This window comes from Temnothorax americanus, unplaced genomic scaffold (assembly GCF_048541705.1).
Source record: "Temnothorax americanus isolate GAGA-0224 unplaced genomic scaffold, ASM4854170v1 Scaffold4, whole genome shotgun sequence".
In the NCBI taxonomy this organism is placed as follows: Eukaryota; Metazoa; Arthropoda; class Insecta; order Hymenoptera; family Formicidae; genus Temnothorax; species Temnothorax americanus.
Genome location: NW_027509547.1, coordinates 2,722,769 through 2,749,490, shown reverse-complemented (window position 1 = coordinate 2,749,490; position 26,722 = coordinate 2,722,769). Strand labels below are relative to the sequence as shown.

At 38.3% G+C, this 26,722-nt stretch overlaps 1 long non-coding RNA gene across 1 annotated transcript in view; it reads left to right on the top strand.

Annotated features, from left to right (window-relative positions):
• LOC143902366 (uncharacterized) overlaps window positions 1-26,331 on the top strand; it is a 78,368-nt gene extending 52,037 nt beyond the window's left edge. The window contains exon 3 of the long non-coding RNA XR_013258341.1: window positions 21,482-26,331. This is a non-coding gene — a long non-coding RNA (uncharacterized LOC143902366). The remainder of the gene's footprint in view (window positions 1-21,481) is intronic.
• Window positions 26,332-26,722: the final 391 nt, after the last annotated feature.

The following is a 26,722-nucleotide window of genomic DNA, read 5'->3' as shown; positions in this document are numbered from 1 at the left end:
TCTCAGGGAAATAAGATTGACAAATCTGAAAAGAAAATATTGAATCTTTTTTCCGAGAAAAATACATAGATAAACAAGAATATAATTGTGTAGTTTCAAAAAAAGTTTTATATTTTTTCATAGATTTTTCAATTTTTCCATTTCTATATACTTTGTTTGAGTATCATCTGAGTATCATCAATGCAACGTTGTTTTATATATTAACATACATACAAATCGTTTCAATGTTTTACATGTGGAAGACATATACGATAGAAGCGAAATCCCCCCCTCCCTCTCTCTCTCTCTCTCTCTCTCTCTCTCTCTCTCTCTGTGTGTATGTGCGTGTGCTCCCATTCTTCTAATATTATATTTTAATCTATATTACTTATGGCTATTAACTAAGTAATCTTTAGTAAATACGATTAACAGCGGTAGAATTATGATAGCAATAATACGTTAACGGTCTGCGAAGATATGTAATATAAAGTGGGTCATCGATGTCGGGAACGAAAACTATGCAAGATTTAACGAACGGTTACGAAAGGAAGGACTCGCGCGCGAAAAAAAGAATGGCAAAGGGAAAGTGGTCTGTCAAGGTTGACGACGTAGCCGCCTCGACCCTTTGTTTCGTGCAGAATTCAGGATCACTTTGAATATTTCCTGAAAATATCGGTGATTTTCAGAATTAAAATCATCTTGAGTATAATGTTTGAATTGTACCGCCATATCATAATTTCAAGAATTTGATCATTGACCGGATAATCGGGATAACGAAATTTGAAATAAAACACGAATGACTTTTATTTAAAAAAATGAACCTGAAAGGATAAAAATGAATGGGGAAAAATGGCCGGCATAAGAATGAATATGGAAAATATATTTTCCACTATAGTGCCACTCTGATGCTCGTTTACATTTTTTTATCTTTTTTGGATTCTTTATTGGTCAAGAAATGTCACTTAGAACTCTCTGTTTCAAGGGACTGTGAGAGGTCAATGCCTTGAAATGTAAGGGACTGTGAGAGGTCAATGCCTTGAAATGTAGAGTTCTAAAAGAAAACTGCTTATTTTTGCTACATTTTATGATTTGAGATGAATAGGTTGCGAAAAGATTCTTTCTCCAAGCTGTGTTTTGCTTTAAAATTTATGATATGGCGCGACACTTTCTGACTAGTTACCCTCCTTGAAAGAACGCATATGTTTTACGCATATTATGTTCAAATACACACTTTCTTTCGAGACTCCAACCGGACGTGACGCGATTAGATTTTCTCACAATTTACTTAAATCAATATAAATTATCAATATATATATTAAATCAATATATATCAATATTATATCAACACAAGTCAATAATTATCACATATATAAATACCATGTATTGCGATACAACAAGAGGAAATAATATATCAATTTTGTTATTTTTATTATATTTATTTATATCATATTATATTTTTTTATATTACATTAAAATTTATTTTTACAAACTAAAATCTCAACGTGTATGCTTCAATATTGTATGCACCTTCGTACAAATACAGTTGCACTAACGCAAAGTAAAGTTTTAATTTTTTTTGATAAACGATGGACAATTTTTCTCTTATATGCGTCACTAACTTAACGGATTTAATTTACGAAACATGATGAGTTTGTTTAGCTAGATGAGCTCAGCGAATTAATGAAGGTTGGATGAGTCCGTGCGAGAAATGGGAAGATTATAACTTTTAACATCCTTCGCGAGAGCATGTGTACCTTACTCCCGATCTTTCTCGAACCTCCCGATCGTTTCGCTGATATGTGAGACGATTCGCAATTTTGCCAGATGCTGACGACCTCGCGCAAGGCCGCGCGGATGTGCGCGCGCGTTCGCTCGCTCGCTCGCTCGCTTGCGTGCGGACGCACGCACGTGCGTGGCCGCGTCTCGTACCTGCGGCGTGCGGTCCGTGCCGGGAGGAAAGGACGTTTCGTGTTCCGATTTGAATACGATTCCACGGGACGAATTTTTCAAGATAAACGCTCTATCAGCCGTTTCCGTTTTCTCTACCGTCGCCGTCGTCTGGCACGCATCGCTTACGCACGTAGACCTTCGCTGGCGTACACGGTTGCTCCACGGGACGCCAGCCGACGCACGCATCGCGGATACTTGCGGATACTACTGTCTGGCTAGACGACACGTCTGTCCGGTAAGCGGCGCATTTTGCTAACTGTCAACTATATGCGCGAAAGATAAGAAAAAAATGAGTGACCAGCGTCCGGGTATTGTGTTTCAGAACTGATGGTTTCGGTTTCCGTCGCTACTTTGTTAATGGTAAATCTGCCACTTACCTCAAAGCTGCCTACATCGAAACTGCGTTATTAAGTTTCGTTGTTCTTTTACAACGATATGGGTCTCTAGAATAAACTTAGGCAACTATAGTTTGATATTCGATACGTTTCAGTCTCAAGTTCACATTAACTTAACCACTTAGCAGATAACTATATGAAGATTTATTTAATGTACACGATTAATAATATGCTATTAATAATTAAAGCAATTGGATTTACTGGTTTTCTGAATTTATTCATCTTTTTCGAGCTATATATATATATATATATATATATATATATATATATATATATATAGATTAATTATTTGTTATTTGTTATATGCTTAAATATCTTTATTTTTCATTTAAAAGTTTTTAACACTACGATGTAATTTGTACGTAATTGCATTTTGATTTTAATACAGTCCTTAGGAGGGACCTTTGTAATTTATCGAAAATTTACGAAAAGCAAAAATCCTTTGCCGTTGATTATTAAGGCGATACGCAGCAAGATTTCCAAGAGCAACAGAACATTATTCATGCCCATGACGATGATGGGAGTTCAATATTGAGACATCAAATCGAAGTAATTGAATCGCAGACTTCTTCGCGGATGAGCGTGAGCGTTGCAGAGGAAACCGTATTTACGAATGCAACACGGCTTCCATTGCGGTCCTTGAGAAATTGGCGGCACGATGCAGTAGTGACGCGGCGAGTTACTGGGGCAGACGAATTTAGGTGGGCATAACTCTTCCGGCGGACTAGGTCGCATTGGACATCCGGAGCACGGCTGATAAGGCTGGTTACGTCAATCAAAAATTCAACAGAATTCGTAAAATATTCTTTTTAACAATACTCCAAGCATTATCGTACATAATTGATTTACTCTACTATCACGAGCCTAAAAGCGATGAGAAAAAAAAATAGGTTAGATAAGTACGATTATCAATTAAATTTAATTGCTTTGATAATTAGATCTTTTGATAAAATCTTTAGTCGATTAATTTCGTTGTGTTAATAACATATTGATAACGTCAGTTAAATATAAAATGTATATTGCATGCTTCGCAATCATTAACGAAGCAAATACTTCACTTAATTACAAACATTTTATAAATAATCCTTATTTTGCGTTGCACTGATTGCCTACCACTTACCATGATTTAACCGAACATAGGAAATATATTTAATTTACGAGAATTTGAAAAGGATATTTTTTAGAGCACGAAAGTCGTAACCAAAATCATGGTCTTGCTGTTTCCATCATTACCATCGATACTCGCGATTCGTTTCTTTTTTTCCCGTTTTGTTCGGAATTGTCAATTAAATTGATGACCTTGGAAGACTGCGAGGATTGGAACCTGCGAAACCCGACCTGCATTAACGTGTGGTACGTTACGCGGCAATATTTTGGCGGGATTCGCAACGAGACCTTGGCTCCGAAACACCGAAACACAGATTCCGCGACAGGTCCAATTTTTCTTCTCCCTTTTTATTTTTCGTTTTTCTTTTTATTGCAGTTCTCGGTTTTGTTCAAGTTTCCTTAGGTAGGAGCCTCCAACTCGCGTTCGTTAGCTGACCCGAAAGTGCAATTTATATTGGCTCGCACCCAAGAAGAGTGAAATAAAATTCTTACACGTATTATAACGCGCGCACACAGAGATATTTATCGCAAATGGAATTATATCACGCGATCGTTTTAATATTATTGGAATAATCGTATTGATAACATTTTTCAGAATGATAAAAGGAAATAATAAATAGGAATTTTTTTCACACATTTATTTCATTGAATACTTTATAAAATATTTATAGTTAGATTTTATCTAAATAGTTGAAAATTGAGAAAACTTCAACACACACAAAATAACAAGTGTAATTCTTGAAAATTCATGTAAAAGGCTAAGCCTGACACACAACTGCTCTAATGATTGCAAATATATATATATCATTGATTCTTGGTTACAAATATCAAAGTTTCTCTTTCCGGCATTTTTTGACAATAAAAAAGAGTGAAGCGTGTTAAAAGTTAAATATGCTGTGTCAAGCCAGGTATAAGACGTATGCCGTATTAAAAAATTAATTCGACATTTAACTTATTCAAATTTTATCTCTATATATTTTATTATACATATGTATTTTCACATTTTATACATGTATTTTTTCACGTTTTTATTTTATGTAATTTAAATTCTCTTTACCTAGACATTCGAATTTGTAAATTTTATTATTTTGTGATTCTCTATGTAAATAATATGGACAAAAAATAAGACAAGAATATAATCAACAAGGAAAGAGATATAATCAACAGAGTCGAAAGATTGTGTAAGATGCTCAAACTTTAGAACATCACCGAGGGGGCTCCGGGGGACCTGTAAAAATATAGAAGACAGGACAAAGATCGCGAATGGTACAAGTAAACGAGCCCAAGGTTACCGCATGAACATTGCCCTAATACCCAAATACATATGATTAAGGTGCCCAAGTGGCCACGAGTTACACCTAACAAGTGAAACAACTTTTCGACCTCTCTTCGGCAAAACGTTTGCGTAAGACTTACGAATTTTCACACGTGTCTGCGTCCATAAAACGCAATTCGATATCTGGATATTATCGATCGCTCCGTGAGTCCGTGAAGTGCATATTGTCTATCGATGACTTCTCGAATGAAAAAAAAGGATTCAAGAGAAAAGAATTTCATTACATATATTAATATCTGGCACATTAATGTATTAATAAATTACTTTTATTATGTTATTGTATTATTATTAATAATGGATTTAACATATAAATCGGTATCGAAATTTGTTCAACCGTAAAAGCTCTTAATGATGCATTCTATACTATCTTAAATCTTTTTCTATTTTTATATGAAAACTTTGTTTTTACCTAAGATTTATGTAAGTGATACATTTTTATATCTTTCCTTTATTATTTTTTGTTGCAATTATTTATTGCCTTAAAAACAGTGTTTTTCACACTGGTACTAAAAATATATTAAAACAAAATTTGCCATAAACTTCGGCATCTTCTCTCCGTGTCTTTTAATGTTATTTTGAATCCGCAGTTTTGCCGAGTTTAGGATTTTAAACACATGATACTTGTAATTGAAATCCGCGCGACTTCCGTGCGCGATTATCATGCGGGGCGGCCGACGCACGATGTCTTATCAGTCTTATCGGAAGCGAGACGCAGGTGTCCTTTCCATCTCAAGAATACTCAGCAGCGCGCAGTATTCTTGAGAGAGAGAGAGAGTAAGGGTTAATGATCTTCCCCTTTCGATGTACGTATATATGTATATACGTACGCGAGGGAGATACGGCGTCGCGCGGCTGGAGCGTCTGTCGTCGTCGGCGTTCCAGGATGACGAGCTTCTTGCTAATCGCTGGTGTCGGTGGCCGCGCTCGAGGTCTCCCGTTGGATTCCTATGTGCGTCACGCGATTCCACGACTCTAATTGTATGCCGACGCGTTCGAATAATTTTTGCGTTAGAGACGACGAGGAAGAGGGAGGAGAATGTCGAACGTAGCAGACGTCGGTTGGTAGCCGGGAGAAGGCGGGTCGAGGGGAAACGGCGACGGTATATTAAAAAATTCCTTCGGCATGAATGGACTTCCGATCTCGCGTTCGCGGAAAGGGTGGCGAAGGGATCGGCTCTGCCTTAGGATAATAGTGCGGTTCTCGATATTATGCGATTGATGCACGTGCGAGCGTGAGAATGAAGTGGAATCGAAAGATTCCGTTGGACACGTGAAAAAAGATGCTCTGTCAGTAAAGTCAACAACAGCAACTTTCTTGTGACAAAGAAGCCGAAAGAAAAATCTTCAATATCTTACGATTAGCGAGAAGCTCGGTTCGTATAGCATCAATCGGAGATCGTGAGAAGATCGTGTTGAAATTCAAATGAATATCAACAAGTTTTCGAGAAATATACTTATACGATTTGAGTGTACGAGAAGAGAAGCGCTGACCCAAGAGGTCGGGAATCGTGGCTGGCGCGTTCGATTTATTCTTGAATGAAATTCTTGAATACTCTTTAGGATACAAATTATATTCCGCATATGCACTTGGCTGCATTTAACGATTTAACCATTCAAAGTGCATACGTGCACACTCTTGATATCGCTTAGGAAACGCATAACAATTTCTTCCGCGAAGACCCTCGCGCGACGAAACGTATGGAGATAATGGCGTTGTGACTAGCGATGATTATGGGAAAATAAAAATTAATTAATCGCATGTAACGCAGATTAGTCAGCGTCAGCGGATGAATCAGCGTTAAGTATCCAATGTACCACGCCTATCCACACCAGGATACAGATAATTAATATCACTTGGACGCGACTCTGTGATTTGTCTTCCGAGTGCATTCTAATTTTCATTGAGGCATCAAAGCGCGTCAGTACAGTCGTACTCAATTCAAAATTATCTATCGTCTTTAATATATTTATTTAATTTGTTATCTATATATATATATTATATATATATACACATGTAGGGGTCGGAATAGTTAAGTTTTTAGAATCTCGTCGATATTTACGGGGCGCCGGGGCGCATAAAATAATTATCCCAGTTGTGTTCGAATTAAATATGTGTCACGAGCGTCGCATTTTTATTGCGTTCGTCGTGCATTCGCGGGAGTGTATAAATATGGTGAACTTGATCGGCGCAACGATTCCCGCGTCCTTGTAGAACGGCATCGATGCGTCATCGTGCACGCACGCACCGCTTGGATTCTGCGTATTCCGAAACTGCAACATCGGTGCAACATCGGTCGGCGCGGGACGATTGCATCATCCCAAAAAGAATCCCACGAAGAACACGTTCTCCGGTTTTTCCAATCTGTGCGCAGGTAGCGAGCCAAAGTTACGAGCGAATTTACTTAAAAAAAATAATAATAATAATCTGACCTGCGTCCGTTCGCAGAACAGTGGAAAATTTTGTTTGGCGGTGACGTTATTTCGGAGTGGAAGCGCAGTCAATTAAAGAATGATAAGGATACTAACCCTAAATTATAAGCATATATACATATAAAAGAATTCTCACTGTCATCTCGTTTATATAATATGACACATTTTTTCAAGTTATTATACATTCAAAGTTATATAGTATACATTCAAATAATTGATAATTCCATATTTGATTAAACTTCTTTATCTTTTTCCGTTTTGTTCCTCGCAAATTACATTTTTCTTAGGTCAAAGTATGAATAATTTTTAATTAAAAGATTAGAAATGAAGATATATAGATATTTAGTAGTTAAGTTTCAAGGATGTGCAAATAGACGATAAAAGCTTATTCTTTGCTTAATTGAAAACAAAATTTGACAAAAATGTTAATTACGCGTAACAGATGTTAAAAGGTTTAATGAAATTTTTGTTATACGAAAGAATTGACAAAAAGGGTTCTTCGAGCTTAAAACAATACATTCTACAATACGTCAAATGTCAAAACGCAGCCGATGTTCCCATGAGGAGAACTCATTTTCAAAAAGGAAATTTCTCAAAAAAAGCGACAGTGTAAGCATGCTGTAGTCGCAGCAATGGAAAATTGTAAGTGTTAACAATAAAGCTAATGGATCGATGCTTGAGTTTCTCGTCGAAGGATCGATACTGTTCTTTGATCCTTCGAGATCCATGTGTGCAACATCCCATCGTTGAACGATCCTTACGCCTCACGTATAAAAGAAGCCGCAGTCATTTCTCAAAGAAGAGGGCAGTAAGAAAGGGAGAGGCAGTCTTAGAACTCCTAACGTTCTCTGAATTTCGCGACGGTTCAGACTGGTTCAGACAACGTCTGGAGATCGAAGAGGACCGCCAGCGCGTGTGAGATACGCAGACGGTTCGGCCACACGTGCCGAAAGAATTGCGTCTTTCGCCAAGGCGTCCTTCGGATCGTGATCGATTTGTCGGACATGAATATCATTTGACCTTAACCCCTGTTTACGTTTCGCCGATTCGTTGAATGCCCATACCTTCTTTCGCTTTTCGTAAGCGTGTGTGGCGTGTTGCACGCTACCGATATGACGTAAGAAGCGTAAGATGATAATCGCAAGGCGTCATATTATACACTTGCGCACTTTTCCATTCTTCATAATGAAACCGTAATGTTTTCGATTGTTCGCCGCTTCTAAATGAAGAACCGGTTTCAGATTAGTGTCAATATATATAAATCCATATAAAATAGATATATTAAATCATAAAAAGGACATTTGTCATGTTCGATAAGTGTCTGATATAAAGACGAAAGTTTGGCACAATTTATGCAATTATTTCAGCATGTGTTACGTTTTCTGTAATCATCAACAAGTTGTTTTCCGTTATTGTCATTTACATGCACTTCGTTGCGCAACAGATGTCCTTGAGTCAAACACTATCTGGCCTCTGTAATTTTTATTGGTTTGTAAAAGAATACTGATTGGTGCTGACAAACAGTTGTGTCTGATAACAAGTGAGAATTTTTTTAGCAACAAACACGCTGAAGTACAGTATAAACAAACAATACATATTTTTCGTAGATTACTTAACTTTTATATTCGCTTTTATATCAATCTCACGTGATCAACTATTAATTGAATATTGACGCGCAAAATTAGTGTACAAATAAATCGAATTAAGTAATTACATATTACTAAAATGACGTATTTGTAAATTTTCGCAGAATTAATTCGCTGTTTCAATTTTATTTCCATATACAGCATGTTTCAAAGAAAAAATGTATATCTATATGTTTTACTAGCAAACACATTTCCGAAATCTTACCCATTAGGATTAATATAATCATTTAATATCACAGAGAAAAGTTGGACAAAGTTGTGACATACCTAAAACTTCAATTCTTACTTGCTTTCTTATTTGCTTACTTATTGACTCATCTTTGCTTGACCTAACAATCAATAGTACTAATCTGAAAGTTCTACGTGTTCTCTCTCTCTCTCTCTCTCTCTCTCTCTCTCTCTCTCTCTCTCTCTTTCTCTTTCAGTTTAAAAGAAATAGATATGTTACATGCATTCCCTTTACTGTAAATTACTTTAAACCCGTGATGTGAGAACTGAAACATTCACTATACGTCGTCCCCGGCTGCTCCGTGATTGCAACGTGAGTTTTGGCATTTCTAATTCTTGTTTACTTTCCACGCGGTCGTAATTACGATAGATCGGATCGGATCGGATTTAACGTTTCTCACAATCAGCCGAATTGCTTGTGGTATAGGCGCGCGGCACGGCCTCGGCGCGCGCGTTACCTATACGTAGTATTACGCGCTACGTTTTCCGCGTTCACTACCCTCGAAACACACGCGAGTTGTCCCGGCAACAGAAAATGTGAGCGTGCGCGGCAGAGATCGGATCAAAGATCGGCACGTAAAATATATTTCATTTGCGAACGCGGGATCGCGGTCCATTCCAATTGCCGCGACCCACGTGGCGCAAACGTGCCGGCGCGATCGGCTGCACGGGTAAGTCCTCGTGACCGCCTTCTCGGAAGGTGCTGCCTAGTGCATTCAATTCGATGTGCTTAAAGCCCACCTTAAACGATCTGTCCGCGTCAAAATACTCTATTTGTAATTTCCCTGAGTCGTGCACACACACACACACACACATAGGACGAAAAACATTTAAAAAATAAGTATATGCATATATAGGATGACACTCGCGAAATTGCTAAAATTAAATAGCTTCAGGCTCTGTCGCCTTCTGATAATGACAGAATTAAATGAAGTACACGCTAATACGAACAAGTGTACATTATGAATTTGTAAAGTAAATATTATAAAAAAGGGCCAACGAGCGACCATTCGGCCACTTTATATGGCACAGTAGTGATGTATGTTCAGAAGATTTCGACATGGGCAGTCATTTCCATGAGAGGAATTTACCGGGAATGCCTCGAAGGTATAGTTATATTTATTAATGTTAGAAAGCGTATTTATAATAGTTTTCAAAAGCGCCTCGGTTTATTATGCAAGTTTGGATGATCATCGTTTCGAAAACATATAACATATAACATTGAGTCATATAACCAGCCAAAAGTCGTTGACTTTTTATAATATACATATACTTATCGTTCTCATTAGCACACACATATATATGTAAAAGTAAAATCTACGCTAAAATATTATTAATTACGTTCCCTGCTGTGTGGGGTCTATGCGCCCCACGCTGAATTTTCAGATGTTTGATATTTTTATTGTATTTTTGTTAACATATTTCAAAAAATTACGCGTTGAATTTGAAAATTATATTAATTATATTAATTATATTATATATATAATGTTGAATATTATGTATCACATTATTACATCTTTTTCTTAATAATAAAAGTCTTACAAATATCATATACGATATATGTTATAAGTAGAATTATCAGTCTGGATAACGTGGGGCGCGTATGACGGCCCGAATGGAAAGTTACCGAAAATCGGTTTGGCAGAGAACACGTGTTAAAAGACATTATGTCTCCAGCAGACATCTATACACGGTTTTTTCATTCGTCGTAGTTTCGTCATTAAGAAAACTAGATAGGTATAAAAGATATAGAAGAAATAACGCTCGTAAACGTTATTTTGCAACTTAACCGCATTACTTCCAGTATCCATACTCCGCCGGACAATTCTAATCGCATATATGACATGCGCAGCATTATCATCTACAAAAGAAACGGCGAAGCAAGTCAACGTGTCCCTGGGATTATACAACACCACGGACAATTTTCCATTCTTTCCCGTTCGTTTCATTGGCTTCATTCCGCGAGCCGTGCGTATAAATGTATGCGAAAATCAATCGCGCAACGATCGAAAGAAAAATCGCGCACATAAATATGTAGAGTCCCCGCGCTCGTACGTTTCTGCACGTGGACGAAAAAAAAAAGTTCTCCTCTCACTTTTGCTCTCGTCACATTAATGGTCGCTAATCTTCGTAACGCACTGCCCGCCGCACGTAACTTATCCCTAACGAAGTATTGTACGCGTCGTTATTGCCGCGTTAACACGATAACGACGAATCGTGCAAGCTTGCGAATGTATCGCGATGATCTTTCGCTCGACCGATCGATCGCTTCGCGGGCGAACGCGAGTTTCTTCGCTCTTTATAGAATCCATATCGCAGCACTATTGTTGTTGCTGCAAAAATTATTTAAGCCGTTAATGTTACCGCAATAACGATGACCGAATAGCTCCCGCGATGAAGAAAGAGCGTCGGTCACGGTGCGATGTTTTGTTGATCTTACTCCAATCTCGCTTGCTTGATGAAAGATCAAATCGGATTGAAATATTAGCTTCAGTCTTGTGAAAAAAATTGTGGCAAATATTTCACGAACTAACGAGCCCGATTCTTTCATTATGGCTTAGATCAGTTTTCATTCATTCGAAGCGCACCTTTCGTTACTTTTACTTACGCGTCGCATTTCTTTCTCAAAAAACAGTTGTTCGTGCAAAAAATTCGCCAATGCTGTATTCTATAGGTAATATATGGCGCAGCGAATTTAAGTTCATTCAAAAATCGAGGTCCTCACGGTGTAGCTTGTTAAGAAACTGATAAAAGACGCTGTAATGGAGTTTGTTGTTCAGTTCTTGCCAACGAAAGTGATCTCGGACGGAGAGAAACGTCGTGAGAAACGGAGAGAGATGGAAGGAAAGAGGGTGGGAGAGGTGTTAAGAGAGAGGAAGAGGGCTACGACCTGTGTTTACTACCGTTTACACCGAGAGTGACAGTGATTTTAGATTTTATATGTGCGGTCGGGGTGACGCAACTAGGATCGGTCCGTCATGACTGTTCGCGGCTCGTATTTCGTAGATGGAACTTGATGGCGAACTACGCGGAGCATACGATGCTTCTCGTCAAATTACAACATTGTGCGTAATTACGGTGCGTCAAAGGATGACACACTAATGAATCATTGCAAATGTTGCCGTTCCTTCATAAATTACGGCGCAATCGCATCATATTAGCATCATAAAATCGTTTGGTCCGCTTGGTCATGCTAATAAAGGATATATCTTTATGATGTATTAGATATTTTATAACTTTATATTATATAAATTTATAAGATGCATTTTACGATGTCTTATGTTTCTTATAATAATCATATATTATACATATACAACTTTCTTTTCACTTTTATTTGACATCATCAACGCGTTTGAGTCTTTATTACTATAGGTATATAAGCGTATTCAATCTTCAAACCGTTCCATTGAAAAATTTTCTGATTCTTCCATACAAAATTATTCTTTCTAATGAGATAAAATATATATAAATAATAAATAATACACATTTTTTATGCTGCTCAAGATGGTGCATGATAATATCTCGGAAACGAAAGTTAGAGGGTCACAAAGCTAAGACCTTATATTTAACATTTAGAGAACGTGATTTAAAATGATCATTTAAAACGATCTTAATCGAGCTCATTGTTGAATCCATATCGGACATTCATCGAGTTCACGGTCGAATTGTTTACAACGCGGAGGTAATTTGAAGCAAAAAAAATCGAGAAAGAGAAACGTGGTCAAAAGATAAGATTATTAAAAATAAAGGCAACGAAGTGCGTATTAAGGAAGAGGCTTGAGTGTCGGTTATATCGGACTCGTCGAAACGACAAAACATCAATTTTGTATTCATATACGCGCGATCGGCGGCGCGATATCGAGCGTAGTAACTTCTTTCATTGAGAATCGCGGGCTTTGGAATCCCGGCAGCGGAATCTACCGTTTCGTCAGATCGGATTCTAACGTTTAAAGCAGCTGACGTGCACGCGACGTCTCCTTTTCACATAAAAGAACGCACGGTCGATGCCGATCCGAAATTCAGCGAATCCGTGCGAATCGAAGCTCGTGTTAAGCTGAGCGCATGTGGAAACGCAGTTCTGTCCAGGTGTAACGCGGTTTGCTTTGCTTCCTATTCGTCTCATGTTTCCGCAGCGGCGATCCTTTTCGCGTATTAGCGCGCTGTCATACGAGATCGTCCGGCGCAAATCGAAAAGTGAGCGGAAGAATCGATGGGCGAGGTGGAGTGAGTCCGCAGAGTCCGCTCATTATGCGAACGAGCAGACAGAAGACGATGACGATGAAGTCAGCCGACGAGGGAGATGACCTGTGTTTTGCGCCAATACGCGAGAACTGTGTAAAATGATCGAGGTCGGAGACCTCATCGATGTTCTATAAGCATCGCCCGTTATTAGCATATCATCTAATCGCGATCGCATTTCTCGAGTCAACCACCGTTGGCACCGAGAGCGAATTAACGACGCACATTGTATCGCGATATCATAAACATTATAACACGAGTATAAGAACGGAAATTCTCATTGAACCATGTAGCAGATGCATATTATTAGATTCAAATCGATATCACTTTGAATTTTTCGGGGAAATCTTTTTATTGCCTGTGAAAAAGCACATCTGTTATGCGACTGTAGTCGTAACCGGATAATTGAAAGTAGAGTCCATCCGGTTCAACCTTTTTTAATTTCGGCCAAAACAGGAAACGAAAATATTCGGTTCCGAAACCGAAAATCAAAACCTTCGTGGGAATCCATAGAAAGGCCATATGTACATGCGCGCTAATATATATTTGAGAACATATATTATATACTATATAGTTATGGTATATACTTTTTCTTTATAAATATCATAATTTAATTAGAAGAATTTAAAATAATAATTACACATATTATTACAATCTATAGTATGCTATATATATACTATCCGTAGTATCACAATCATATTATTTCAATAATAACCTAAACATAAAATAACAAGTCTTTGGAAAATCTGGGGAAAATAAAGTTTCGGCTACGTCGCCAAAACTCCTTTTCAATTTCCGCCGAAATCGAAACCGAATTTTCGCCGGACTCTAATTGAAAGTAACAGCCCAGCAAACACCAAGTAACATGCAACTTACATGCTACTTGGTGTTTGCTAGGAGTGTAATAAATAATGTGCGAAGAAGATTCTTCAGGGATTCTGTCGTCAGATTGCCAAATATTACGTTGATAATCTGTGGGATCGTTGCAACGTTATTAATTAGTTCGATAGTTATCTCTCTTCTGCGTCACCGGCTCGCGCACAATGCAATACGTGTGCATACAACACTTGGTACACAGTACCTGCGGGTCAACGTCCTTTCGAAGGTTCGGATCGTGCGATCGTAAGCGCCAGTGCGCAGTACGTCGCATACCGATCGATTGGTTGTAACAACTGGTCACAGGAGCGGATCGACCCTCTAAGACCGCCGATCGATCTCTGATTCGGCCGGTAAAATTCCGTTTTTTTGCCGTCAACGAGAGGCTTATTGATTTCACTCGACGTATAGGAATAAATGGCGCGCGTATATATATCATTGGTTTTTCTTTCGCGTTCGATCGTTATCAATCTTTATAACAAAATCAATTTATCTAAATAAGGTCTTAATAATAAATAAGATAATAATAACTGTAAAATATATTTTAGAATTGTATTTTATATATATAGGGTGCGAAATACATGGAGAATGTCTTCTCTTTTCTCTGAAGGCATTTTAGACGAGATTGACCTCTCTTTCGTGGCTTGTAGGATTGCTCTTGTCCACATTCTCTTTTCCGTAATGTAATTTTAACGAAAGTACAAGGATAATAACCTGCTGTGACAATTGGTGTCGCACCGCAGGAGGGTGGATGCGCCCCTGACGAAAGAGACACAAGCATTTCCTCGAGAGATACGTACGAGGTTTCCTGTTCGCGAGACTCTCGTTGACATTTCGATCTCGTTGCAGCACCAATCCCTGTGCCGATTACCCCGCGCACTGGCAATTCTCAAGCCCGCTGTCCCCTTATCTTAGTGCCGCGCCGCGCTCGTCCTGTCGCTCTCACGACAATTTTCCATGTCGGGTTTTCCTGTTCCAGTTTTGCAACGCGGCCTCGTCGTCATGGCGCGTGTTTCTTCTACCAATCGTAATACGGCTGAATGTCTATTTTCTTGGAGACCGTTCGTTGGATACAATCGCAGTTATTTTCCACAGTCCCCGGTTTTCGTGAAATAATGCGAAATAACGCGGCGTATTACAGAAGCTTTAATAACTAATATTCTAAGCTTCGCATATTTCAGATATACGTATGAATGAGATGTATAACTTTCAGAAAATAATCACGAGTCGCGATTATTTTTATTTTGCATGATTGATTCAATGTAAAACTTGGTTAATATAATGCCTGATGCTCATGACGATACATAACAATTGTCGAAACGCAACGCACGCCACTTTTTGGTCTATTTATTGCCAAACTGCCAAATTTCCAATTTAAAATTAATCATATAAATTATATAAATTAAAAATGTTATTAATTATATAAATAGCTATAATTATATTAATGATTCAGGCGAGTTGACTCGGTACGCTAAAATTGAGAAATAAAATGAATGAGTACCTGTAAGGCGGTGCATGGTGCATCGAGTGCCGTTCGGTAGGATAGTCGGGAATAAGCGGAGGGGATGGAATCGAGGAATCGAGTTCTCGGCTGGCTTCGACGAACGGACCCAAGCGTTTATCACTTTTACTTACTGTTGTTGGGTCAGTCGAGCATTGACCGCTCGCCGATTCAACTCGCCTTACAACGGCGGAATGTGTACAACAGATCCTTCTTTTCCTCTCATTCGTCACGCGCATATAAAAGAGGAAGTTTATGAGCGCATTGAAAATGTCTTTTGCCAATAAAGCGGCAATAAAGTCTCAATATATTTGATATTTTCCATCATCCATTGCTTTTTCGTCGTAATGTTTTATATCTGCCTGCCTGTATATATAAGATCTGCATGTACTTAAGAGTTTTAATCACGGCACGATTTTACAAAAGTTTTTTAGCATTTCATAACGTAAATTAAATGGTTTATATTTTTTACATAGCGTAAATGTAGTATTATCTAAATATCTTTTTTTTTATTCTTTTGATTTTGTTTCTCAATCTACGAATGGCACACTTCAAAACTGGGGTTCAGCACGGTCGTGTGTACAAATGTTCTTACGATTGGTTCCAAATTGTGGCCGGCGATTACGGGGAATGTCAAGAGTCGGTGCATTGCCGTGTATAACGGATATTACGGTACTCTTGATCGTTACATGTGGTAACGAGTACGCGCTGCCTATAGAAAGAAATAATAAGAGCGCGCTAACTTTAACGTTCGCTAATAAAGCATAAATCGATGCTTATACCAGTCATTTACACCCGTTAACCTATACTCCATATTATCAAGACGCGAAAAGACTAGATCACAATTAAGTGATTAACCAGTTTGTTATAATACTGACAATTTGTGAGAGGGAGCCGCAAAGCGCGACTAAGAGTACTGAAGAGAAAATAAGGCTTCTCGTGTTTTCTTATACGACCTGACAGAACTACAATATGTAAATATCAATTGTTCATTGTATAGACTAATTAATGACGTTCCATGACGCTTTGCATAATATTTAAAATACGATTGTAGCACAATGGATAACACTCTACGTGTCATTGTTCGCGCGAAAAAGGAAACGAAAGCACCCCTTCTTTAACGAAGAGATAGAGGAAATGGGAGTATAGGACAGGGATATACCGAACCGGTATATAACGATCGAAAACTGTTTGCAAAATGCCTATATCTTGTCGTCCCTTTCCTTTTGTATGGAAAAGGGAGAAGGGCGTATAAAAGTATCGAGTATAGACGATTGCGATCTGAATGGCATGAGCGATCGCGGCGCAAACGATCCATCACGCAGCCCCCGCCAGCCCGTTGTTGTTGTTATTGTCGCAGGTGCATTGCCCCCTGCCTAGTTCAGCCGTACCGACGCCAGTCTTTCCCGGTACTGCGGTGCGCGGGCCTTTCGCCGACGTCGCGGCCGTATACGCTCACGAACAACATTTCGCGCGTGCAATGAGTACGCGCCCCTAAGGTGCCCGCGCGCCGCACCGCGCGTTTTTCGCGCGCGCACGTGACTCGGGCGCGTGCCCCAAGCGTCGGGGCCCCTCTATCGTGGCGCTGAGTCCCCGTTTCCGGGCCCCACGTCACATTTTTCCGAATCTATTACCTCCAGTTCCAGTTGCGAATTCTGAGCTGAGGTGATTAACCGTTAATCACCTCTTGTAACTTTTATTTAGTGCATTTTCGTGACGAAATAAATACGATATAAATACTCGCGGTTTCAGACAGAGAGGAAACAATTACATCAAGTAAGAAAATACGATATGTGTATAATTGTTATATATATGCCAGAAAGAAATTTAAATAAATTTCGAAATATGTCGCGACTGTGATTCAAGACTTAATCCTCACACGATCTATAATTGTAACTATTATTATGTAATAATTATTATTATCTAATTATTATAATGTAATAATTATTATATTATCTAAAAGTTACATATCGATATTATAATAAAACGTATATTTAAAATTATATACATCGAGTGAAAGAAAGTCTGTCATGCATATCTATATTTTGACACGATATTCATTTATCCGCATTCTCTCAAAGAGATTTAATAGTCAAGTCGGACCATATCGATTTTTTGCATAACGCGGTGCATAAACATATTGCTTCATCGCACTCGATCGAGTGCCGCCGATCTCCTCAAACGGGTATCAACTGCGTAGTAAAAGTGTGTTACATGTCGAGATCAAGCACCTCCGCTTTAGAGGGCCTTGCGAAAAATGAAGGAGAACAATTGTGATGCAGTGATGCGCTCTTTTGACTGATGTTCCCCTTGCTTCGTCGTCCGCAGAGTCATTGCGTGTCCACTTTTCAATCGATCGTCGATCGTTGAACCTATCGTTGGACTCAAAAGAGAAAACACAAGAAATTGTAGGAAATACCGCGAATACTAGGATATAAAACTTCATACTCGCATATATTAAATCCTAACCATAAATCCTGTCAAACCGATAATAAATACCACTCTGATTTATCAACAGACTTTCCTTACGATTTGCATAAAAATTATTTATATACTTGCGTTTGTTCGCAGAGCGAATCTACTAAACTAACTTATCGAACATAATGCTATAACGAAAACTTTTTATCACGGTAAAACATACTTTGACCTCATTGTGATATGATTACGTAGAAATGAAAATTATGCGTTTTGAGATATTTGCAAGTAACTTGTTCTCAAGAGTAAGAAATAATAAATTAAGCAGTTATGATTGAAAAAAAAGGAAAGCTAGAAGTGCTTCTCAAAAGTTAAAAGAAGGCGCGGTTCGACACATGCTGATTCAATCAATCATCGATTATTGATTATTGACTTTGTTAACTCGTCACTCATTGATCCCATTCATTACACATTTCAACCGGCAATTATCATTTCGTGAACTTCCTAAAGTCTTTGAACTCGATTCACGAGTATTGATCGATTCGCAGCTGTGTGTGTGTGTGTGTGTGTGTGTGTGTGTGTGTGTGTGTGTGTGTGATCCCCACTTTGATCTCTCTTTTTTTCCTCCCTCCCTCTCTCTCTCTTCCAGCCTCTCTCTTTAATTCATTTCACCCAATTCAGGTCGTTCACCTCGTCTGTGAACCTGCCGCCGCAAGAACAGGATGAAAGTAGTGTTAGAGATAAAAGCTATAGACTAAATTGTTCCCACCGCGAAATTCTATTTATAAAGATAGACCGATAAGATGTCTGGATGCTGATGGCTATCGTACAAATATCATCCTGTAAATTCCGCACGTCGGATTTCTGGGAGGTTCTTGAACTCGAGTGACGAATTCGATCGATCATCGACATCGATAAACCGAACTTACTTCTGTACGCACCGCCCAATGTAAATCTTCAATTCTCGTCCTTCGTTCTTTATCAATTTCCTGAGCAAGCGAATGAACTCGCATTAACGACAGGTCGGCCGCGGCGAACGATCCGTAGCGGGATCCGGAATCGGGAGTAATACGGCGCGGCGAGCGAGAAGCCGAGCGCGTGTTTCTCCGGGGCGTCAAAGTGTACCGAAAAACGTCGTGCGCTGCACCTCGAGACGGATCTGAAGCGGTCGGCCCTAAGGTGGCCTTTGCGAAGAAGCGAGTTCGTCGACCCCGATGAATTAAGTGCGCGCGGAGGCGCATTCTCTCGTCGTTGTCGGCGCTGCCGGCCCGCCGAATTCGGAGCTTTCGGTCAGTCGGCTACGAGACTTGTCGCTCATAAATGAAGGACGAAGCCCCGTCGGTGACTCCTAGCCGATCTCCGCGCGGCATTTACGCCACTTTGCCGGTCGTTCACCTCACGGCAATCGGCCGTGCGTGTTTAAAGCACGTTGTTCGCCACGTATCGCCATTTCGCGACTTCTCGCAAACTCTTTCGATATGCCTCAAATTAATGACAAAACTTGCGAAGACGTACGGAGAATTGTTGGCTCTCAAAGGGAGTGATAACCCTCTGGCGCGAGGAAGATACTCAATTCGAATAGCGATGACAGGTTTGCGTGGCGAAATAAAATACAAGCATTGACGTTGACGAACTGTACGAATTATCAGCAATGATGTAAGATCATTTATCAATAGTCGTTTAATATGGATCCTTGAAGAGACAGAATCAATGGGAATGAACATTTTCGTGCGATTTTCCGACGATATTCTGTTTCTTCTTAACGCTCTCGTGAATTAAAATTCGAGATATTAGGGCGGCGCTCCAGAATGACACTTTTAGCGCTCGAGCATCGTTCTATCTTTGTTACTTACAGAAAGTTGAACAAGGATAGAGTACGCTCATAGCACTAAGAGCGTGGTTCTGAAACGCAGCCCAAGAGAAAAAGGCAAGAATTATAATAGCTGGTGTTCTAAAAATGGGAAGAATGGGATACAATAAGGATAAGATATAATATACCATTGAGAAGTTACAAGTCAGATCGTCGCGGTATCGTTATTTTACCTAAATATCACGTTTAACGATCGCCGGTTTTTGGCGTTGCTTGTACAACCGTACCATGTAAGCTTTCGATCTAGTCCAGAATAGTTCTTCGATTCTATTATCTCATAAAGTCGCGCGCAAATAAACGTAATCATTTCACAACTGGTAACTGATGTTATCACACAATGATGCAATCGCTCGTGCGGATATTGAATATTGGACATTGGATTTCAGTTCCATGGTCTCAAGAATTTAAAACAGGAACAGAGAATCACTTGTATTGAATATATATAATTGTCGTTTATCTTGGCCGCCGAGGACTGTTCCGCGGATGAAAATGTAAAATATATCTATTCGAACATTTTGTGAAAATCCGTCTATGAAATTTCGACAAATTTTGAAGGCATCATGATCGGCATTGTAACAATTTCGCCATGTTTTGTTGCAACAATTTGATCGTTGCGACAATTTCATGTTTCGTTGAGAGAGGACCGCAGGAATGCAGGTAACGCGATTTAGGTAATGCTGGTCGATGCGATTTTGATACGCAACGTCAGCGATCGCCCGTAAGTTTGACAATTCGCAATAGCCATCGATAATGCGAATCGAAACACGTGTCTTACATAACTTGACCCATTATTGACAGGTGTAATGAGCTACGTGCGAGGCGTGCGAGGAACGAGGAAATGTTCGTCAACGCAAGCATATTTTCTTGCATAAATATAGCGACATGTAAGCGCAACAGCTGTTTAACAATTTGGGTTGAAGCGAAAACAACTTCTGTACAGAACTGTACACCTTTTATCCCTCGGTTATTGAGGATGCTAAATTTACGACCGCGAAACTTACTCCTATTGAATATCGCGGTATAAGCAGAAAGAGAGAAAGATTATTATTGATAATATCGGATTTTTAATATTATTCAAAAAGAGAATATTATCGCTATAATGGAAATTAGAAAAATACATCAGGACTTGTAAATTACTGAAACATATTAGGCAGCTGCAAAGTATTGTACCGCGATTACTATGAAAAGAAACACTTCATAAAAATAAAAAGAAAGCTGCAGAAAATAATTCTTAACAAACAAAATTTAGAAAAAATACTTGCAAAATCTCAAGAAAAAAAAATTATAACGTAACTTGTATACTATTAATATTAAACATAAATACTTCCCAACACAGACATTGAGAGATATAATTTATCACGAAAAGCTTTGAATGTGGCCGTGAATGTTTCACAATTATAAGAGAAATTTCCTTATTGACTTTATACATTAAATTTCCTTATTGATTTTATGAATCGACACATGAAATTCTATATATATTCTATCATTTAATCCCCGTGTGTTACCTAGATATTTTGAAAGCCACTCTGAGTCACTCATTCATCGGTGCACCGCAAGCAGTCCGTTCACCCCTGAATCGAGAAGGAGTCATTCGCGATGTCGTCAACGAGAGGAAGGTTTAAAGAGACGTGCAGGCAAAAGGCAGGAGGAGAGGAAGAGACCGTATGCGGCCACGCGCACCGGTAGCGGCGATTCGTCCGATGCGTCGCAGCGCCAGCCGAAAATTTCGAACGAGATCTCAGGTCACTGACCCGTTGGCGTGGTCAGTGATGGTAACGGGCGAGCGAGCGACCAACCAGTCCATCCGTCCGACGCATCGCTCGGTCCTTCACCCGCCATTATCTCGACTGTTACGTACGCGCACGTAGTACACGTGCTCGCAATATATCGTCTCCCTCGTGAACTTCGCCTGAGCGAGTCACAAGGAAAATATGTTTGCGATCGCGGAGGAAAACCGTGTTGCGCGGGCGAGCGCGAGCGTGATGCACCGTACGTGCACCGTACGGGCGGGGGTTTTCCTCGTTTTCTTCTTTGGTTTTTGACAAGTGCCCGTTGCGTATCTGATTCTCCTTGTTTTCTCTTTTGTTTTTCCTTTTTAAATCTTAGGCCGGTATTCATAGTCTTCAAGATCGTCTTAAGTAATGTCTTAAGACGCTAATACGGCTCTGTGATTGGTTCATGACATCTTAAGATTGAACTTAAGACGGTCTTAAAGAACTATGAATACCGGCCTAAGAGTCTTCTTTATAGATGCTTCGATGATGTCCGTATAATTTCGCAGCGTTTGGCGAAGTGTGACGAAGATCCTTAAAATAGTTCGAAATAAGAATTTAAAAAATCTATTTATGACTTTAGTTTAAATAGCTCTTTCTAAGAACCCTCTCTAAAACCCCTTGCACAATGCCAGGCAACAGGCAATAGGCACAGAATTTCCAACGTGACGGAAACTCTGTATCTATTGCCTGTCTCGCACTGTTTATTCTGCATTTATACATGATTTCTGTGATTTCTATTCCCTGTTCCTATTGCCTATTGCCTAGCATTGTGCAAAGGGCTTAAGAACCTTTTTCCGCACAAGATTGTTATTTTTCAATAATTTGTACCTAGTAGGTATATTCACTCATATCCTCTATTGTTCGAGTCCATTAGGAAACCTGTGCTTTTCGAATGGTTGCTACATAAAGTAAAAACAGAAAGAAAAATACATTACAATGCAGGTACAAACCTCTGATAGCCTTATACAGAAACAATAGTTACAAAAGGCATCCCAGCGTCCCATCATAGCAAGTTCAAGTCCAAATCGCCCTTAGGCGGTCAGTTTTTTTTTGTATTTTTTCAAGTTTCATCTCGCATACCGAAATAGTTATAAGTTCAGGTAGTCGGACAAACAGACGATAAGATAGACCAAGTTCTTGACGAACTTGCTAAAAAAGTCATGGATGGTCGACACGTGTATCAAAACACGTAAAGAAAGATGTGATTAATGACGAGTCGATGATCGAGACACTCGCTAATTCACTTCGCTGGAGGATCATTGATCGCAATGGCCTTGATCACAACAGCCTTGCGCGTGCGTCTGATTTATTTGAATATTTTTCCCACGAGCCGAGATTAAGTTCCACAACCTGCTCGTAAAGTCTATTATTATGCATGTGTTTACGATTTCGATAGAAAGTACAAGTTGCTTTTATCGCGCTTGTCTCTTAGCTCAATTTCTAAAACGCTATTAACAATCGATTGAAGACAAATCTCCGATATTAGCATCGATAACAGATTTTCTATCATTACAATAAATAGTTGTGTTCAATTAAAATTCAATATTTCAATGCCTTATTTCGTATGTAAGTATAAATCATCCGGAACGTCATTGACAGATTAATATGTAACAATTAAGATAACTTGTTTATACAGTTTAGGTAATTCGTCTTTGGTCATTGATGTTTCTCTTGTCAAATGTCAACATACGCTTAATTCTCATTGCACTTTACGTTTCTCAATCCGATGTGTCCGATGTGGCCGACGTGACCGATGTATATCAATTAATGGAAAAATTTCTGAATACACTTTTTAAAAAGATCGTATCGAAGATCGTTTCTTCTAGAACGTGACTGATGAAATGTCGTTCAACTTCGTAAATTTTGAAGGCTGATCGGGTTATCGTTATTCTTAATGTCAAAAAAAAAACGTTGCACCGGGCCAATCGCGCGGGCGCGACGATGATTGCTTTACCAAAATTTTAATGAGGTGCTTGATAATGAGGTATATACGCTAATGCCCCTTTGCACCCACACTTTGCACTTTGATCCGCCGGCAACGTAACGTGACGCGGTGTTTGTAAACGCATTGTATTTTCAATCCTACGCAATTTACCTCTCTCGATTATAACAATCAGTCGCATTTATCGGGTTGTTTCAAGAGCGTGATGACCTTTTAGCAACGAATTTTGAACGCATCGATACCGTTTCGATCATCTATTTCAACTCTGTTTATTAATGACGCAACTCGCGTACTTGTTGTTCCGCTTATCGAATATTGTTATATGTTGTTCTTATAAGCTTTGCCACTCAATTGTAATCATATTTGGCAATTATCAGATTGCAACATTTATTCTCGTGACAAAGTGTGCAATGTACAGTAATTTAAACGTCTTAATAACTAGAATTTTACGATTTTACTCTATATAATACATATAATTTAGAGATTTTATAGCTGCTTGATTCAATTACCTAAAACCTTTAATGCATTAAATTATTTTTTATAATCTGCAAAGAATTCTCGAATTGATTTTTTGCTGTAAAAATTTGACGGGATTGACATTTGCTGTCTGTTTTACTTTTAATATCGAATATCTGAATGATTAATTATTAAACTTAAACATTGTTAAAGCACAAAAAATTCTGCGTATATTGATATTATTTTTTAAAATTATCTCTAATATATAGGTATATGTATATATATATATATTATATGATACATATTATTTAACGATTCGAATAATCACATACTATGCTTTTTTCACAATTTCAAAGGTCATCTTCATCATTTTATCGGTAAGTGTCAAACTCGATATTGTGTAACATTTATATCGCCAAACCTTACACCTTTAAACGGCTGATAAATCGTTATTGCCTTATAGAAAGTACGCCGAAAAGTGTCTCGGTCATCGGATTATCGCAATATTGCGCTTTCAATTGAAAGCAGTTGCTGCATACCTCGAAGAGGTAAACGCGATAACCTCGCAAAATTTGTCCGATAAACAGGCCGAGATTCTCGAATATTTCTCGTGCTTGAGAGTACTTGAAAATATTCGACTCATGATTAAATGCGCCAATAATCTGTAAATATTATCAAAATTAATTTGGCTGATAATGTTGACTGATGAACGTGACTGATAATTTGATAATTCTTTTAAATTGCCGATACGAATTCTGACGATTTGATTTTATCAAGGAATTATCGAGATGTCATTCACCTTTTGTCAAAATTGCTGGATTGATCTGTATTATCGCATATTGAACGGCGAATTAAAAATTATAACATTAATGGTGACAAATAAGTGTAAATTTTGATATATATAATATGTAATATATTATAATTTATTTTTATACGTTCGCACAGGAAAGTATTTTAAAATATAATTTATATTTTATACAATTATTTTTATCTTACGTTTTAATCGATAAATAATCTATTTCGTCAAAAAAATGTCTAATTTTAATCCGATGTTTAATGATCTATATGAGCGCGCAGCTCGCGCTTTTTATGCGAATCTAAGATAAGATGAAGATATATACGGGGGAGACTCGACTTGCATCCATCATCAATCAACCTTAAGTGCAAGTCTAGAATCCGTTAAATGCGGGTCATTGTCAATGCGAGAGTTCATATACACAATAGTAGCGTGCAACGAGGTTATCAGCGAGGTTTGACCCGATTTCTAACGGACGAGTGTCCAAGCAACAGTCATAGGAATAACGGACTCCCCAAAATAACCTGGACCCGTTATTAGCCGTTAGAAACGAAACCTGTTGGATTGGCATAACGTGGGTTCTTCCGAGGCATTTAACGTGCACCGCTATACGTTACTCCCTTACTCCGTTCACATCCGAGAGACCATATCCACTTACTCGCAAGTTAAAATCGATGATACAGACACTTTTACAAGATCACATTGCTTGCATTTTTACATTGCATTATCAAAACTTTCTTTCTAGAGACAAAAAAAGAAAGATTTTTATTTAACTTTTATTTTTTATACTTGTGTACTATTTTTATTGTTACGCTTTAAGATGTTATTAATCGTAAGATAATCGCTTTATTAAATCGTTACTTTAATTAAAATTGATTCAATGTTTGATATTATAATTTAATTTTCTATGTATTTTTTCTTCCCATGAAAATTCTCTTTAATATAAATTTCCTGAAAATACATATCGTTCTCGATATATATATGAATCTTTGAGATATATAGTATACAATGATTCTCTGATGAATCACCATGCAATGAATGGGCGCGTCGTGTATATAGGCCGATTTAAATCGGCAATGTCAACTGTTTAAGAATACGGTACAATTACTGTATGTATACAACAGCGAGTACCGGTATATTTACCGGGTCCCACTCTGATCCACATATGCGATTCAATGCCTGAAGAGATGCAGCCTGCAACCTTGTGAGATGTGGCAGAGGTGGATTAAAATGAAGTAACCGCGTCTGATCACCTCTCAACTTGGCGAAACTTAAAAAGCAAATTCAAAATTGCAACCAAAGACGGAGAAAATACGATTTCACGAAAATAAATGACAACAAGTAATAATTTCGGCAATAAATTACAAATGCATATAAATACGACTGTCTCAAAAAGCTGAAAAATTTAATTATTATATTTATATGCACTTCATGATCATGAATTTTATCAGTTTCTAAGGTTTAAGTATATTTTCTATTAAGATTTACTATGTATAAATTTATTACACATATTAACAAACTATAAATATATGTTATACTATGTATAGATAGTTATAAATATATAACATATTAAGGTGTATCCAAAGACTAGCTTTTTTGCACAATACCGGAGACTCTAACGGGAATCGATAACAGATATCTCAGAAACTTTTACTGCGGTGATTATTTTTATATCAAAGTAATCACTTCTGCTTTTTCATTTTTAACGATTGTTATTTTTTAATGGACAAATACTATGTTTACGCGAGCGTTACTTCTGTAGTAACTTTCGATATATCACT